The sequence below is a fragment of the Camelus ferus genome, chromosome 12 (assembly GCF_009834535.1).
Source record: "Camelus ferus isolate YT-003-E chromosome 12, BCGSAC_Cfer_1.0, whole genome shotgun sequence".
In the NCBI taxonomy this organism is placed as follows: domain Eukaryota; kingdom Metazoa; phylum Chordata; class Mammalia; order Artiodactyla; family Camelidae; genus Camelus; species Camelus ferus.
Genome location: NC_045707.1, coordinates 30,470,191 through 30,488,577, shown reverse-complemented (window position 1 = coordinate 30,488,577; position 18,387 = coordinate 30,470,191). Strand labels below are relative to the sequence as shown.

The 18,387-nt window shown below is 35.1% G+C and overlaps 1 protein-coding gene across 1 annotated transcript in view; it reads right to left on the bottom strand.

The window, feature by feature from the left end:
• Nucleotides 1-18,387, bottom strand: part of SLC2A13 (solute carrier family 2 member 13) — a 325,623-nt gene that overhangs the window by 131,543 nt on the left and 175,693 nt on the right. The window lies entirely within an intron of this gene.

Below are 18,387 nucleotides of genomic sequence, written 5' to 3'. Positions count from 1 at the left end.
CTCTAAATCCAATGACTGACATCTTTATAAGAAAAATGAAAGGGGCATTTGGATACAGACAGAGAAACATACATGAAAGAAGGGCTGGACTGATGTGTCCAGAAGGCTTAGAAAGGCTGAGGATGGCCGGCAACCACTGGGAGTTGGAAGGGGCAAGGAAAGATTCTTCTCTAGAGATTTCAGTGGGAACATGACCCGAAGAGACAACATGCTTTCAGGTTTCTGACCTTCAGACCTGTGAGAAAATACACTCGTGTTGTTTTAAGCCACTCCATTTTTGCCACCCTATTATGGCAGTTCTGGAAAATGAATACAACCTTCTTACTCCCACATCTAGGGTGGCCACCCATCTTGATTTGTGCCTGCTGTCCGGGAAAAATGATTCATTGGTACCTCTCTCCATTCTCAAAAGTGTCCCCATTTGGATGATAAATTATGGTCACTTCCTTGGCCCTGTACGTAGCTACTGATCTTTCTCTACTAAAGCCAAGAGTTGGCTTTCTTCAAAGAGATGAATTCTCTTGAGAAATTTCTTTATTATCCTTTCATTCTAGCAGTGAAAAATAATTAACAAATTTGAACCTATTCTTTGATATTACTTTTATTCTAAAGATTAATCACTTTCCTCCATATTTTTGTTGTGAGAGCTTTAAGAATTCTACAGAGAAGTTTAAAATACAGCACAATAAACATCTATTTACTCTTTAACTAGCTTGGGGTGGCAAATTATGGCCCAACCAGCCAAATCTGGTCTGCCCTATGCTATTGTATTGCCCATCAACTAAGAATGAACACAAATTTAAAAAAAAATACAATTTCTTGACATGTGAAAGTAATATGAAATTCAAATTTCAGTATCCATTACTAAGAGTTACTGGAACACAGTCATGCTCATTTGTTTACATCTGTGGCTATTTTCATGTTAAAATGGAGAGTTGAGTAGTTGTATCAAAGATCATAAAACTTGTAAACCTTAAAATATTTTACTCTCTGGCTCTCTGTAGAAAAAGCATGTCAACTCTTCACCCAGATTCACCACTATAACCCCCAACACACACACACACACACACACACACACACACACACACACACACACACATTTATTTTTTTCACACCTCTGGACGGTGGAATTCCCAAGCTATGGTGCCAGCAGGGATAGTGTCTAGTGAGATCTCTCTTCCTGGTTTACAGATGGCCTCCTTCTCACTGTGTCCTCACATAACCTTTTTCTCTGTGCATGTACACACACACACACACACACACAGAGAGAGAGAGAGAGAGTGAGAGAGAGTGAGAGAGAGAGAGAGAGAGAGAGAGTTCTCTGGTGTCTCTTACATCTCTTATAAGGGACATCAGTGCTATCAGATTAGGGCCCTACCCTTATGACTTCATTTAACCTAATTACCTCCACAAAGGTGCTATCTCCAAATACAGTCACATCAAAGGTTATAGTTTCAATCGAAGGCAAGGTTTCAATGTTTCTGGAAGGTACACAGTTCAATCCATAACATAAACATACACACACACCACCCCCAACAACCTCTGTTGCACCAAAGAAAAATAATAGTTCTATAATATAATCTAATACACTGTCCATACTCAAATATCCCCAATTGTCTCAAGGCTGATTGTTCAAAGAAGACTTAAAAAGGCATTTATCATTCTTTCCACATTTATTGTCTATACTCTGTTCATATATAAAGATGAATAAGAAGCCAACATTGCTCTGAGTTAGTAAGAGTGAAAGATAAAAAGAAATACAGTAGAGTGAGACCAGAAGTCAAATTATAGTTAAATAATGATGTGCACTGATAATCTCTTGACTGTAACTAGGCTTTAAGCATTTCCTTACGTATTAGATAATTAATATTTTATATTCTTAATTAAGTGATTAGCCTTGATAACTAAAATATAAACAAAAAATTAAGAAAGTATCCATTGTTATTCTTTATCATAAACATTCTTTGCCATTATTTTTAATTACTTATCAGTTACCAGGATGGTACCAGGTGCCTCTGGCTCATTCTTACCAAATAGTCCATGTATTTCCAGATACTTCTTTTTTGGATATAGCCTTATTTATTCCTCTTCACACCCCTCAGTGTTTTCGCCATCTTCTCATTGTTCAGACTTGCGATGTGATTGATGCCTTTCTACTTTTCTCCTTATACACAGTCTCTCTATGACCAATTATCTTGTCCAATCATGACAGACCCATTGTCTCAAGTGATGATTTTGTCAGCCTCCTACTCAGAACCCTTTAACAGCATCCCACTACCTTCCCAGCAAAGTTCAGTTCTCTTTTGTCTCGTATTCCAGGCACTCTGTAATCAATTTGTACAACTACATTCTTACATAATCTTTGTAGTCTCCACTCTCTCTTAAACAAAATGTGCTTCTGTCTGAAACTTGGGCTCTTCTGCTCATCTGAGAACACTTCACCTACTCAAGGGCACCCCTCTGGCAATCTTCCTTCTTTCTCCTGCATTATGTTTCCTCCCTACTGGAACATGCCCATAAACCAACAAATGCGCAACTTGCTTGGCTCCACCTCCTCCTTTCCCCCTTTAAAAAAAAAAAAGGCAACTCAAAAGACCTGACTACTCATTGTTATTCTTCTCTTATTCTTCTAATTGGGTTTTTGATTGCACCACCCTATCTCAAGGTCAACCAACATCCTCCACATTTTAAATGTAATAGCCAATTCTTAGTCCTTCCAGTACTTGGGTTATCAGCAACATCCGACACAGCTTGATAACTCCCTCCTCCCTGAAATCAGCCTTTCCCCCCACTTGGTCTGCATGGCACAGCACTTCCTAGGCTGTTCCTTCTCCTTGGCTGGATCCATCTCATACAAAGTGCCACAGGGACATCCTTGGATTTGATCTTGTCTTTCAGCTTCTTTGCTGATTCCACCCAATTTCATGGCTTTAAACACCATGTACCCATTGCTGACTTCCAGGTTCATATCCCCAGCCTGGACAGCTTTCCTGAACTCCTTTCCCTACTAATGCAGTAATATATAGGCTACTCAAACTTATGTATGCACAAGTGAGCTCCTCATCCTTCCCCAAACCAATTCAGTCCAGAGTCTTGTGCATTTCAGCTCCTATACACCAACCCCCTCTACCTCTCTGACCTCCTCTCCCCTCACTTACTGTCAGTCTTACTGGCCTCCTCGGTATGCTTCTAACACACCAAGTACTTCTTAGAGCCTTGGCATGTTCTCTGTCCTCCACTAGGAACGCTCTTCCCCCCAGACATACTCAGGGCCTCAATTCTTTCAGACCTTATCTTCAATTGTTACCTTCAGAGTGAGGCCTCCCTGAACACAATTTAAAATTCAATCTCCTCCTCACTGCAGTCCTATGATCCCTTCCTTGTCTTATTTATCTCTACAGCATTCATTGCCTTCTAAAATATTACATAGTTTCTTTATGTTGCTTATCATCTGTCTTCCAGGAGAATTTAAACCCCAAGAAGGCAGCAAGTTTTGTTTTGTTCCCAAGGAATCCCCAGTGGCTAAAACACTATTTGACATACTGTAGGCGCTCTTTACCTGCAAGGACCTTACCTACTTAATTTTGTTGTACTCCAATGGTACTATATATACAGTGTATACTAACTAATTACATTTGAGTAGAATTAAATTATTCACTAAAGTGAAAATACTAGATGAAAACTATTTTAATAATATTTAGCTCACATAGCTTACATCATGAGATGCTATGTTCTGAGCCACTTCACTATACTGGCTTTTTATTTTTTCTTAAAAAACAAAAAATAAAACCCAAGAACAAAAAACAGCTTTACTGAGGTAAAAATGACAAATAAAATTTGTGTCTATTTAAGGAGTATAACTTGTTATTTTGATCCTCACATACACTGTAAAATGAGCCCCACAATCAAGCTAATTAATATATCTATCACTTTACATAGCTACCATTGTCTTTTCCCTGGCTTTCCTACATAAAAATTATTTGACTAATTAGAACTCTTCCCTGATTAACAAGAATTTTTTCCACATCTTAAACCTCTAAAACAAAGAATTTAATTCAAATAAAATAATTCTGTATGAAATATTAATATCTCGATGTAAATTTTACAGTTAGTCCTAAATAAGGTCAAGGAAGTTTCCATTTAATCTGACACCTTCTTTAAACTGAGCAATAATTGTGAATATCAGAAAGCTGACTTCAAGATGCAATAAACCATGATTTAGGAGAAAGAAATATTCAATTATTTTTACCATACTTTATATGTACCTACGAAATAGGATAGGTGATGAATGCACATGTGCACAGAGTTTTAGAAAGAGTTAAAGAAAAACTTTTTAGTTATAACCAGACAGGAAGTTTCTAGACATTAGCAGGTTATGAAAACTTTAATGTGAAAGAATATAAACTGTATATGTGGTAAATATTTTTCTTGGCTAATGTTTAAGTAAACTGCCACTACTTAAAAAAACCCTTGGTATTTCAATATTAAAAAAAGATAATTATGATTATGGATAATTACATTGCAGATGATAAAATAATATTGAAATCTTTGTATCTTGTTTTATACTAAGGTGAACAAAGGTACCATGTGAAATAAAAATAATCGAGATGAGCTGATACCTTTAACAATATATTACATTTTACCTTTTTTGTTTTTCAGGAATGTTTACCCATATGTCTGAAGTTTCTCTATTATACACAATTAACATAGTAATTAAAAAAAATTTGTCAACCCACAGCCATAATAAGGAATGAAATAATGACATTTGCAGCAACATGGATGGACCTAGAGATTATCATTCTAAGTGAAGTTAAGTCAGACAGAGAAAATCAAATATCACATCATTTACCTGTGGAATCTAAAAAAAAGATACAAATGAGCTTATTTACAAACAGAAATAGTCTCACAGACATTTTAGAAAACAAATTTATGGTTACCAAAAGGAAAAGGGGTGGTGAGGGATAAATTAGAAGTTTGGGGTTAACATATATAAAATAGATAACCAGCAAGGGCCTACTATACAGCAGAGGGAACTATATTCAATATCTTGTAATAACATATATGTGTATATATATATAAATATATATATATATAAAACTGAATCGTTTTGCTGTATACCTGAAACACTGTAAATCAACTATACTTCAATTAAAAAAAGTGTCATTATAATAAGATTTATTTATTCAAAGAGAATTCTTCACACACGTATAGATATTCTGTGATGATGATTAGATGTGGAAAGGTCCACAGCACATTGTTTCTCATTTCCCAAAGCTGTGATATTAAATTTCAAATAATTTTTCCTAAACCAGACTTGGCACCTTGATACACTTACTAGCTCTGAATAATATTACTTTAATCAGTTTTGTTACTTAAGAGTACAGCTGTGAAATATTAGCAAACCAATCTCTGGTAATAGGACTCCTGTCTGGTCTGTTCTCATAAAGGGGAACACACCTTCTTACATTCCTCATCATCCAAGACACATTTCATGATGCTCCCACCACACCATGTTTAAAATTGAACCCTTCCAATACTCACAGAGTAGATGTATATATACATATTTTTTAACTCTTTTTCCTGTATGTGACTGGAATTAGTCATATTCCACGTGTGTTTATGTATACGACAAGAAGCTGTGGATTTCTACATGTTAATGATCTCCCAGGAAATCTAGAACATTGTTCTAAACAATTCCTTTGACTGGTTAATGGCTTATACTATGGAAAGAGGCAAATTAGGATAAGGTTAGCTAGTGGTAGAGAGAACAGTACCAGAAGTATCATTGTACTTCTTTATTTCTATCCTGATGAGAACTGGGGTGCAAACCTGAAAACTGAACCAAACAGTACAGCCGAACCCATCTTGGCTCCTTCTTTCATTTAACAAAGCACTCTGGTCAATGATCATTTATCAGCATAGTACAGTGGAGCAGTTGAGAGCTCGGGGGTAAAGTCCAGGCCCTGGATCCCAGATCACTGCTCTAAGACCTCAGGCTAAAATACTTCACTGAGCTCTAGCTTCCTTACCTGCAAAATCAGCATAGTAATCAAACCAACGAGGGTAAAGGTATTGTGAGGATTAAAGAAAGTCATCTGTGGAAAGCATTCTGGCACACAAACACAACAGAACTTAGCTATCATTAGAATGCCTACTATGTCAGGTAATATGCCAAAAGCGAGGGGACAGATAAAGGAAACCTGCTTCCTGCCCCCATTAGATGGTATAACTAATCAGCAAGCCTAAATAATATCGAACTAAGAACTTTAGTGTTTTGCATAAAATTTTTTGCAAAGATTAGTTCAAATACAGAAAACCACAAGCCTGAGAGAATATTAACAGTGATACTGAAATGCAAAAAAAAAAAATTAAATTAAATAAAAAAAACATAATTAACCAATTTTGGTTTTATGCATAGAGTTTCTAATTGGGATATTATTGCCTATAGCAATGGGACTGAATATATAAAAGCTGCAAAAGGGGTAATTTTCGAGAGTAAGAATTGAGTTTTGTGTACAGTCTCTGATGTTTGCCTTGGGAGATTAGCTTGTTCTCGGGTGCATGCATGTCCCTTTTTCTGTTCCTGGAAAATGATGATCTTCAGTTACTAATAAAAGCTTGGAGAATCTTTCTGAAGAGAAGATTCCTCTTAGTTCAAAGAAGCCACTATAAAGAAAGGGCGCTCTCTCGTGCCCTGCTGTCACATTTCCCCCACTTCAGGAGCCTTCAGGGTGTCTAAGCCATCAGGAATGTGCCCCAGCCCCCCCTGCACAGAAGAGTCATGGAGCGTCTAGCACCTCTAACTGCCTCTACACGAGGAAACTGTTTTCAAGTGATATGCATCACCCTCAAAATATTCTCCAAAGGGTGTTAGTGCAGGGCATAAGGATTATATTTTTGGATCTTGTTTTAATTTGGCAATTCACAATTCTGATTTGGCCATCAGGCAGCTTATAAGAGTCAAAATATGTCCATAAGTAACCCTGACTGAGCAAATAAGAAATGCCAGTAATCCTTGTTCGTGTATTTTAAACATTTTACCAAAGGGAAAAGGAAAATTAATTTAAAGTTAAATTACTACATCATAATTAGAATGCATTTGATGTGCCAAAAGACTAATTCAAGTAAGAACTAAAGTAATGTTGAAATCAGGTTTTCAGTAAGGTAAAGCCACTTAACCTAAATACACAATAAATATGATTAATAACTTACATGTTACTATCTATAAATGTCTTTATAGTTTATTTTTATTATAAATAAATAAGCTAGACATTATCAGGGGCTGAGGGAAAGGGGTAATGGGGAGTCAAAGCTCAATGGGTATTTATTTTCTGTTTGGGGTGATGAAAAGTTCTGGCAACAGATAGTGGTGACAGTCATATAACACGTGAATGTAATTAATGCCACTGAAGTGCACATTTAAAATTGGTAAAAATGGCAAATTTTGTTACATATATTTCATCACAATAAAAATAGATTTAAAAGAGGCAAAAATGGAAAAACTACAAATAAAAATAGTTTACAAATCTCTTGGCACCTCAACATCTGTTCTGTCTCCCTCAAAGTAAATTTTAACCTGTTTATGAGGTGAAATTAGCACATCCATATCCCTTTTTTAAAACATAAAACATGAAAAGCATAAAGATGTGGGAAGAGAATTAACCCCCCCCCAAAATATGTTATCATTTTCATTTCTCCACTAAAGCCATAATAATTCTATTTTTGGTGAAGGCATTTATACTTGAGGCTCCAAAATTATTTGTATTGAATATAGTTTAACAAGGCAAATAACAAAAACAAAACAGAATGAAAAAGTGTTATGTAAAAATGACTTTCATTCTCTTCTGAATATATAAATAACATGAACTATTAAACAAATATAAATGATGTTTATACAAAATATCCTATAATTTTTGATTGTCAGAAAACCTAAAACATTCTTGAAAACAACAATTTTAAACTTATTAAAATGAATACCTTTACCACATATTCTAGCATAAGAGATATCCAGGGTTTTTTTAATGTAAGTTATGTGTGAAGCTGAATTAGTCACTTAGCAGGTTGAAAGCCCTTCACCTTTTCCTGACTCCACATAGATACTAGTTATAAGAACAAGTTTCTTTGCTCGTCTATGTTAAAACAGTGCAGAAAATCTGCCAAGGACTGTTCCTTCTAAAACATTCTTCAACATTTATTAATATCACCGTCTATATTAGGGAATATGGTATGTAATATACCACATGAATGAATAGGTCAGCTGTCCTATGTATACAGATATATTATTTGTATTTATAATATTAACCTAAAACAAATCAGAGAATAATAAGATGAGCTGAAAAAATCTTTCAACTTCTGTCATTTCTCTTTTACTACTGAATGTCATTCTTTAAAAATAAGCAGCTGTAGTAACACATTTCAATGACTGCATTTAGGTACATAAGCTGAGCATATACAATGATAGTACATTGATAGTTTTCATCTGTATAATTTTTAATAAAATAAAGAATTATTTTTCAATGGGAGGTAAAGAAATAGTCAAAAGCCTACAAGTTATGGTTCAGAAATTAATTGTATCACTTTTTATGGCTTAAGCATTTTTACATAAATTATTTAAGGTTTTACAATTAAAAAGCCACACAAGTATCTAATAATACTAGTTCCCTATATCACTTCTCACCCATTTCTGACATCACTGTCACTTTATTTTCAGTTGGTATTTACTGCTATATCTGTCTGTACTTAATACTTCTTGATAAAAAGTTTTTAGCAATTCCTATTAATTATCTCATTTAAAGATACGGATTTAGCTCCTGTTACTGTTCCTTATCATCACCCACACAAGCACCTGGTTCATATTCCTATTCCCCAGTACTGTTACAGTGATCCCCCTTATCCACGGGGGATACGTTCTGAGACCCCCAATGGATGCCTGAAACCATGGGTAGTATCAAGTCCAACATGTACTGTGTTTTTTTCCTATACAAATATACCTATGATAAAGTTTAATTTATGAATTAGAAACAGTAATAGATTAACAATAACTAATAATAAAATAGAACAATCATAACAATATACTATAATAAAAGTTATGTGAATGTGGTCTCTCTCAAAAACATCTCACTGGACAAATTAAATGCCTTTTCACCTTTTTAAAAAATTTTGATTTTTATGGAAGTGTAGTTGAGTTACAACCTTAGTTTCAGGTGTGCAGCAAAGCAATTCAGTTATACACATACATACGTATTTTTTTTCAGATTCTTTTCCATCATATGTTATTATAAGAAACGGAATATAGCTCCTTATACCATCCAGTAGGCCCTGTTCTAAATGCCCTTTCATCTTAACTAAGCACTTTCTACACACCAAGACCATAACTTCTGCAGTTGGAGGTGTGAAAGCAAAACTAGCATGAATGTTTTTTACTTCCTTCACAATTTCATGGATAAAAGATTTGTTCTTACAAGTGATCTGAGCAACCTCAGCATAAGATTTTTTTTCTTTATTAAGTCAAGAACTTTCATCTTTTCACTTAAAGGAAGTTTATGGCTATTCTTTGGTGTATCCGAATTGCCAGCATCACTACTCTAATACTTTGGAGCTGTTATCAAGTAAAACAAGGGTTACTTGAACACAAGCAGGGCAATACCTCAACTATCGATATGGTAACTGAGACAGCTCCTAAAGACCAACATCCTTTATGAATATTGATGCAAAAATCCTCAACAAAATACTAGCAAACTGAACTTAGCAGCAAACTAAAAGGATTATATAGCACAAACAAGTAAGATTATGAAAATGTAACGATGGTTCAACATATCAAAATCAATGTAATATGTCATTATCAACAAAACGAAGGAGAAAAGCTCACATGATCATCTTAATTAATGCAGAAAAAGGATTTGGCAAAATTCAACACCCTCAAAAACACTCAACAAACCAGGAATAGAAGAAAAAATATCTCAACATAATAAAAGCCACCTAAGAAATCCATAGTAAACATCATACTCAATGGTGAAAGAATGAAAGCTTTTTCTCACTTGCCCACTTACACTTCTATTCAGTAGAGTACTGGAAGTTCTAGCCGGAGCAGTTAGGCAAGAAAAATAAATGAAATACCTCTAAATTGGAAAGGGAGAAGTAAAATGATCTGTTTACAGATGATATAATCTTTTAGGCTGAAAATCCTAAAGTTTCCAAAAAAATTCTGCCAGAACTAAGAAACAAACTGAGCAAAGTAAAACAGGGTATAAGACCAACACATAAAAATCAGTTGCATTTCTATACACTGACAATGAACAATCTTAAAAGAAATTATGGAAATAATTCCATGTACAAGAGCATCAAAAAGAATAAAATACTCAGAAACTAACTTAACCAAGAAGGTGAAAGACTTGCATGATGAAAACAGTTTTTTTGTGTGTGTGAAAGAAATGATCTATAGATTCAATGCAATCCCTACCAAAATCTCAGTGATGCCTTTTTCAGAAATAGAAAAACTCATACTGAAATTCATACGGAATCCTGAGAGCCTTTTCAACAAACAGTGCTGGGAAAACAGGATATCTAAACGCAAAAGAATGGAATTGGATCCTTACATACCACTATATACAAAAATTAACTCAAAATGAATCAAAATCTAAATGTAAGACCAAAAACTATTAAAGTCTTAGAAGAAAACATTGGGCAAAAGCTTCACGACACTGGATTTGGCAATGATTTCTTGGATGTAACACCAGAGGCACAGGCAGCAAAAGAACAAAAACAGACAAACTGGACTTCTTAAACATTTTAAACATTTTATGCATCAAAGGACAATACCAACAGAGTAAAAAGGCAGCCCACAGAATAGGAGAAAATATTTGTGAATTATATACCCTATAAGAGATTGATACCCAGAATATATAGAAAACTCAATAACAAAAGAACAGATTTTGAGGTTGTTGAATTCAAAAATTTGTTTTTTCTACCAAATTTAAGAGGCTTCTGACAGTATTTCTTCAGTTTTTTCCTGCTCCAATATCTCACTCCTCTCCATCTAGGACTCCATTTACCGTCTGAAATTGTCTCACATGATCTGAGGCTCTCTTTACTTAAAAAAAAATTATCTCTTTCTTCTTCAGATTAGATGATTTTTACTGTCTTCATTTTAATATTAAAGCCATCCAGTAAATTTTTTACTTCTGGTACTTTATTTTTCAATTGTGAAATTTGCATTTGGTTCTTCTTCATAGTTTCTTCAGATTCCCTATCTTTCCATTCATTTAAAACATATCATCTTATATCTCTTTGAGCATATTTAAAACAGATGCTTTAAAATTGTTATCTAATGACCCAAATACCTGGCTCATTCTGGGGTTGCCTATGAAACATTTATTAATTAAAACAAAACCAAAATGACCATTACTTTAGAAAAGTTGCATTTTAATTAGATTCTTAACATGGAGGAGTCAATGATTTAATAAAATAAAATGCATATTTCTTTCCTTCATAAAATGCTTCAGTTCTAGTACATAGAAAGATCAATGATAAACCAAACTGACTATGAAAATAGTCTGTTTAAAGCATTTAAAACCAAATCGACTAATATCACATTTAAGTCACTTATCCATATTTACCAATCTTTCCTAGTAGTAGAGTTTAATGTATAATAAATAATTTTCCAACTTTACTTTAGTTATCATATTAATTTCCTTAGTGGCTCTCACCTAGTTGTTAAGAGATCTTATGGAGTCCTTCATGAAAGGGACAGAGTCCAAAATAAAAATGAAACCTATTGTTTCATCTGGGCATGGATTTGATGAACTTCTTTATTTGGTTAATTAAGTATTCATAATATTGAAACAAAGGTTGTTTGGAAGTTACTGAAGAGAATGCAAATAATGTTCAGAATATTAAAGCAGTGAGGAAGAAAATGTCCCTCAAAATACAATAAATTCTCCAATTAATAAAATATGTGACTAGTAGTAATCCTTGTATTTAAGTAATTCTTCCCACTCAAAAACAGGGAATATTTTATTAAAGAGTGAGTGATAACTACTCTGAGGAAGTGAATAATATTCCTTTCATCAGTTTTTAAGAACTGTAAATCCTACCTGTAAATCTCAGGTTTAGAGGCTTGGGACATTACAAGTGCTCTCAGGAAACATTACAGAAACTTTTCTTCTGGGGAATTTTAAGAACTCAAACATATTTATATGGCTTTGACATTTATAAAAATTGGAGCAGAGATATGAATTACATGGTCACCCTTCCTAGGAGTGAGACACGTGACACTGTTTTGTAAACTGCTCCTTAGTATTTTGACATATCTTTCCCTGGTATTTTAACAGCCATGTCACCATTTCAATAGATAAACTATCTTTACACTCTTATAAGCTGTATATAGCTCTAACTAAAATTTTTGGGGTTGCATTTATAGAGAAAAATCTCTTTCTGATGCATCTGATTGAGCAATCCATCAAGGTGTCAGGACATAACTAATAGTACCTATGAAACCAAAGCATTTAGTTTGTTCACATATAAATGAAACAGTAATAGTCTATGCAATAAGCATTTGAAACAGATAACACTCTTGTCAGCCAGAAGTCTACAGTTCATGTATCATAATCAAACGGCTGGTGCTTCTGAGTCCAGTAATAACATTTCCCTCTCATTCTCTTTACAAAACACTCAGCCATGTTTTGTGCATTTTACAAAATTTAAAAAAATTAAAAAAATTTTTTTACTTGTGTTGCAGGGAAAGGAATTAGTTTTATTTATTTAATAGAGGTACTGGGGATAGAACCCATAAAAAATCTTAAACTTTGCAAATTTACTTCTACCTTTGACCCCCTGATACCAAAATACTTGTGGAGTTTAATATTTTCTTCTAGGTACAGAAGAATGACCAATGTACAAAGGAAGCTAACTGAAAATCAGTCAGTCATATGAGTTAAAAAATGTTTCCTGGAAAGCATATAAACACATTAATCAAAGCATATCCTTGACTTTTCCTCCATCAAATGTCATTTAAAATATAAAACCTTAAATATGTAACAATTCAAGTTAGTTCAGGATTTCACGGTCTATTAAAGTTAATAAAATATTCAATATTCAGAAAAGCAGATTCATCAGATGTGGTCTACATCTAGTTAGAATTTATATTTTCTAAAACAATAAAACATCAAACGAAAAAGGAATATTCATTTGGTATTGTTATCCTCAAAGCTGCTTTTCAAAATCAATATGCAGTGCTCTAGAAACTTGGCTAAATTTGGTTTATTCCATATTCAGAGATTTTTATTTTAAGGAACATTTAGAAAAGCTGAAGAATACACTTTGATTAATTTGATGAATTTATTAAGCTTCACTACGTTCAAAACATTATGCTAAAGATACAAAACGTGATTGTTTCAACATCTATTGAGTTCCTATGGAAATGTGGAATACAAAGATAAACAGTACATACCCTTGAAGTCCCTGAAACAAATAATTAAATAAACTTCAAGTAAACCGGACACACAGACATTAAGATATAAATTAAAACATATGTGTAACTGTAAGCCTAATATCAAATGCATATATTGTTGAAAAGGAATTAAGTTTCCAATAACAAGAGCCTAATATATACTTAAGAATTTATTACGTACATTATTTCATTTGGATTCTTTCCTATATCAACATTATCACTACAGGGAAAAAAATGCTTTATCTCAATAATATCTACTTCAAAAATCAAAAAAAGATAGCTATTTCACACATCAGAAAAAAATTTAATTTCAGAGACTATTAATATTTGATATGTTTGGGCCCAAGTTTTGCTTACTAGTTGGGTGGAAAACCTTGCTCAGATTAAAGAAGTCTACAAAGTTAATCTATCTATTTCTAACATGTAAATTTCCTGATATAATTTGACAGCCTGCCAATCCAGGCCCTAACTGCATTATCAGTGTGAGTGGTGGGATCAAGAGGGCTTCCTCTAATGAATGAGGGATGCATGAATAGGAGCCAAAACGAGAGATCCTCTACTATACAGATAATGAGAATTTAAAATTTAAAAACTTAAAAAATTTGAAGATATTTAATACAGAACTAATTTTTTTTTAAAAATATGCATTTGACTTCTGAGAAGCATTTCAATTATAAACTTGGCTATATTTTCCTTCAATATTTTAAAATACATCCAATTAAACTCAGTACCTTTATTTCCTGACCTTCTCCACTAAAATGACTATAAAGTAATTAAAGTTTTTAAAAAATATGGAAGGATAAAGAAACTTTGGCTAGAAGTTTTGGACAATGATAAGAGGATAGATTAGTGATGACTTGCTTAAAACAGCAAAACAAGGGACGGGGGTGGGGGGCAAGCTGGGAAGAAGTAAGAAGGCTTACATGGCAGGACTATGGAAAAGTCCAAGGACTGGAGGTAGCAGATATTTTGGACAGTGACCAACAACCAGAGGACTGGTTGAGAATCTTTATAACATTCGGTTAGCGCCCCTTGTCTCCCTCCCAGACCTCTTACTCTCCCCACACTCAGAAGGAAACAGGTTTCCTGTCTAGAGACAGTGAACAACCCAGCTTGCAGACCTAAGGACAGAAGGCACAATGAAGGCCACTTGGAAGGCACAGTCTGAAAAGAGTCTACGGCCTTGAAAATTCTGAGGGAGACCAACAATTAAGTCTGGGGGAAAAGTAATGATTTTCATGGTCTCTCTTTTTTTTTTTTAAACTTCCCATTAAGTTTTTCATAGGCAACTACTACAGAATAAGAACCACCAAAAAAGGAGTGAGTCTAAAGAGAGGACATGGGGTCCAGGTAACAGGAAAGCTAACCAAAAAGAAGTAAAGAGAATTCCTACAGCTGTGTCTGGGCAGCAGCCAGATTGGGGGGCGGGGGACCAGGATAATGGAGGCTCCAGGAGGAAGGTCTTCAAGGAAGACAAGGGGTGGGGAAGCAGAATCGCAAGGATGAGTTTCGTGATGTTTCTCATTAGGTTTAACCAAAAAGTGAGGGGTTTTACAGTTCCCATGAAGGGTGTGCAGAAAGGACTCATGAGAGGCACATTCACCACTGAGAAAAGTAGAGTAGGCAATTCTTTACAGTAGGGGAGGGAAAAAAATATATATTGGTTACAAATGTATCAATCAGTTCACTAGGTCAGGCTTGGGACACAGAATAAGACGGAGAAGGATGGCGGTGTCACTAGAGTAGGAAACAGAAGACACACAGCCCAATAGCGAGGTACACATCACCACAGTGCACTGAGATGCTCGGCTGCAAACAGTATTTCTGTAGTCACAGTGATGATAGCAGCAAATATAAATTAATCCAAAAACTTGAGATATCATGATAGGGGTGGGGGGGATTCTGTAAATGTGAATGTGGGGGACTGGAGGTTGGAGGAAGTGTCTTCCCTCACAGAAAAGTCACTACAGAGGTTCAAAATTTGCAATCAATGACACCTGCACCCCAATGTTCATAGCAGCACTATTTACAATAGCCAAAACATGGAAACAGCCTAAATGTCCATCAACAGGTGACTGGATAAAGAAGATGTGGTATATTTATACAATGGAATACTACTCAGCCACAAAAACCGACAACATAATGCCATTTGCAACAACATGGATGCTCCTGGAGAATGTCATTCTAAGTGAAGTAAGCCAGAAAGAGAAAGAAAAATACCATATGAGATCGCTCATATGTGGAATCTAAAAAACAAAAACAAAAACAAACAAACAAACAAAAACAAAGCGTAAATAAAGGACAGAAATAGACTTACAGACAGAGAATACAGACTTGTGGTTACCAGGGGGGTGGAGGGTGGGAAGGGATAGACTGGGATTTCAAAATTGTAGAACAGACTACACTGTATAGCACAGGGAAATATACACAAAATGTTATGATAACTCACAGAGAAAAAAATGTGACAATGAGTGTGTATATGTCCATGAATAACTGAAAAATTGTGCTGAACACTGGAATTTGACACAACATTGTAAAATGATTATAAATCAATAAAAAAGTTAAAAAAATTGCAATCAATAAAAATTACATAAACAGTATTTATTTAGAAATATAGATGTTAATATGGGAAGAAATATCTTTAAAATGTGAAAGTAATTGCCCTTAGAGGGTAGAACTTGAGGGAGAGGATGAGGGACAGAGACAACAATTTTTATGATAAACTTGCTACTATCTTGACTTTTGTACATACAATACCACAACAAAAATTCAACTCAAAATTAAAAATATGAATATCCTCAAAACAAGTCTGGGGCTTTTAAAATCTACCTCATAAATGATCCAAATTCAGATGTACGGTTTATGGTTTATTAAAAAAACTTTAAAATTCGCAAAATGGGAAATTTGTTTTACTGGGTTTTAATGGCTCACTCTTCAAATCAATCAAGCCGTTTGGTTTGTATTCTACTATCAAAATAACTGGCTAACCAACATTTTAATCTGGCTGTTGAAACATTATATATGTCAACCTAAGTTAGTAGTATAATTTTAAAAACCAAGTTAATTCACAAATTGGTTAATGAACATGTGGAAACAAATACGATATTACTATATGATTCATGCTGAGAAGCCCTAGTCATGTCAGCTTTTCTGATTTTAGAAATCATTTGAATTATCAACTAATATATCCACATACAACTTACTAACGATTGATACATGGGAACAATCTTTCATTTCGAACAATGGCTGTTAGAATGACTATAAGCACTGGCTACCTCCTTCCTCCCCTGCCAGGGGCAAGACAAACGCCCTACTATGTACGACCAGAGTTCTCATCACTACAATGAGCTGCCCTTGCCAGTGCCTTTGCTGATGCCCCCCCCTCTCCCGCGTGTCTGTTCGCCTGATGACAGGGTCTGGCACCTACTTACACCCACACCTATACCTGCGCCTTGAGATGCCTGGGCCTCCTGAGAACCTGTGATCTCTTATTCCACTCCCATCTGTGAGCTGAGGGAAAATACACTTGGAATCTGGAATTGTAACTTGGAAGTTTTCCTGTAACAGCAATCATATGATTGTTTCGACAGTGCAGATATGGGAAGGCACAAGGGAATTTGGTTGACCAGTTTAACAAAGTCACTCAGTTAATACTGGGAAATTTCCAACTGAACTTTAAATCTTTAGAAAATAGCCAGTGGGTAAGTTCGAGGTACCCTCCATAAAGATAAGGGAAAGAAAGACTTTCCCACAAAACAAATAGCCAGAACATAAATACCTACAGTTATGAATACTTATCCAAATTTACTTGTTTGCATTTTGTTGTCCTAATTGCAAAAATATTATTATGGTTTTGCTTTATTGTGTATAATTCTGTATGATTACATTATAGTTTTGCTGAGGTCCGTTCATGGAGTCCTCATGTTGTTACTCATACAGCTGTCCTTTACTGATGGTTGCAAAGTTTCATCTCACTGAACTGCACACAGACACTGCACAATATAATTAAGCAATTAAACTCACTCACTTCCTAGAAAAGGTAAAAGGATAAACCCAAAGGCTATATAAACACCTTCCTTCCATGCTGTTTATATTTCTGTGTTTTAATGGAATCAAGGGTGTCTAGGGGTGATTTTGATTTTACTCTCTATCACTCCAGTACTTCTCCAACTATGAGGTTTGCCAATCCAGAGAGATGTGGGTAAGGAGGAAAATAGGAACAGGATTTCCTCTCAGCTGTTTAACAAACTTCCTACGGATTTGGAAAAGTCAGGCACTTCAAATAAAGAGAAAGAAATGGCTACATTTTTTGTCGTTGAATACTGAAGCAAAATAAATAAATGATCCAACATTTGACCCTCAAGACACCTAGTTCCCCATCTTTCAAAATTTCAGCAAGACTTTACTGTAAGAAACAGCAAAGGGCACATGACCATCAATGACATCATCTGGCTCTGAAGAAGGGACATCGGACAAGCATTTGTCCACATCTCCCATGCAGCCAGTGTTTTCTGAGTGCTTCCTGGGTGCACAGTTTAAAGGTGAACAAGACAAACGACGGCTCTACTCTCATGAGCTTATTAACAAACAAGTAAAATCATTCAGGCAATGATAAATACTATGAAGAAAATTAACAGAGTGATACAACTCCATTTGATGGGAGGGGTGGCTATTTCAAACAGGGTCAAGGTCTCTCTGAGGTGCTGACATTCAACTTTAGGCACAAGTGACGAGGGACCAGCCACCAAGAAGATCGAGAGGAAGTTCTTTCCAGGCAGAAGGAAAAGAAACTACAAAGTCTCTAAGGTGGGAACAAATGTAGAGAGTTTGAGAAGCGAATGAAAGGAAATCAAAAAAGCCACGTGGTTGAGACCCCCTGTGTGGTGGGGGTGAGCAGCAGGGGATGAGGGTGGTGAATGAGATGGGAGCCACATGCGCAG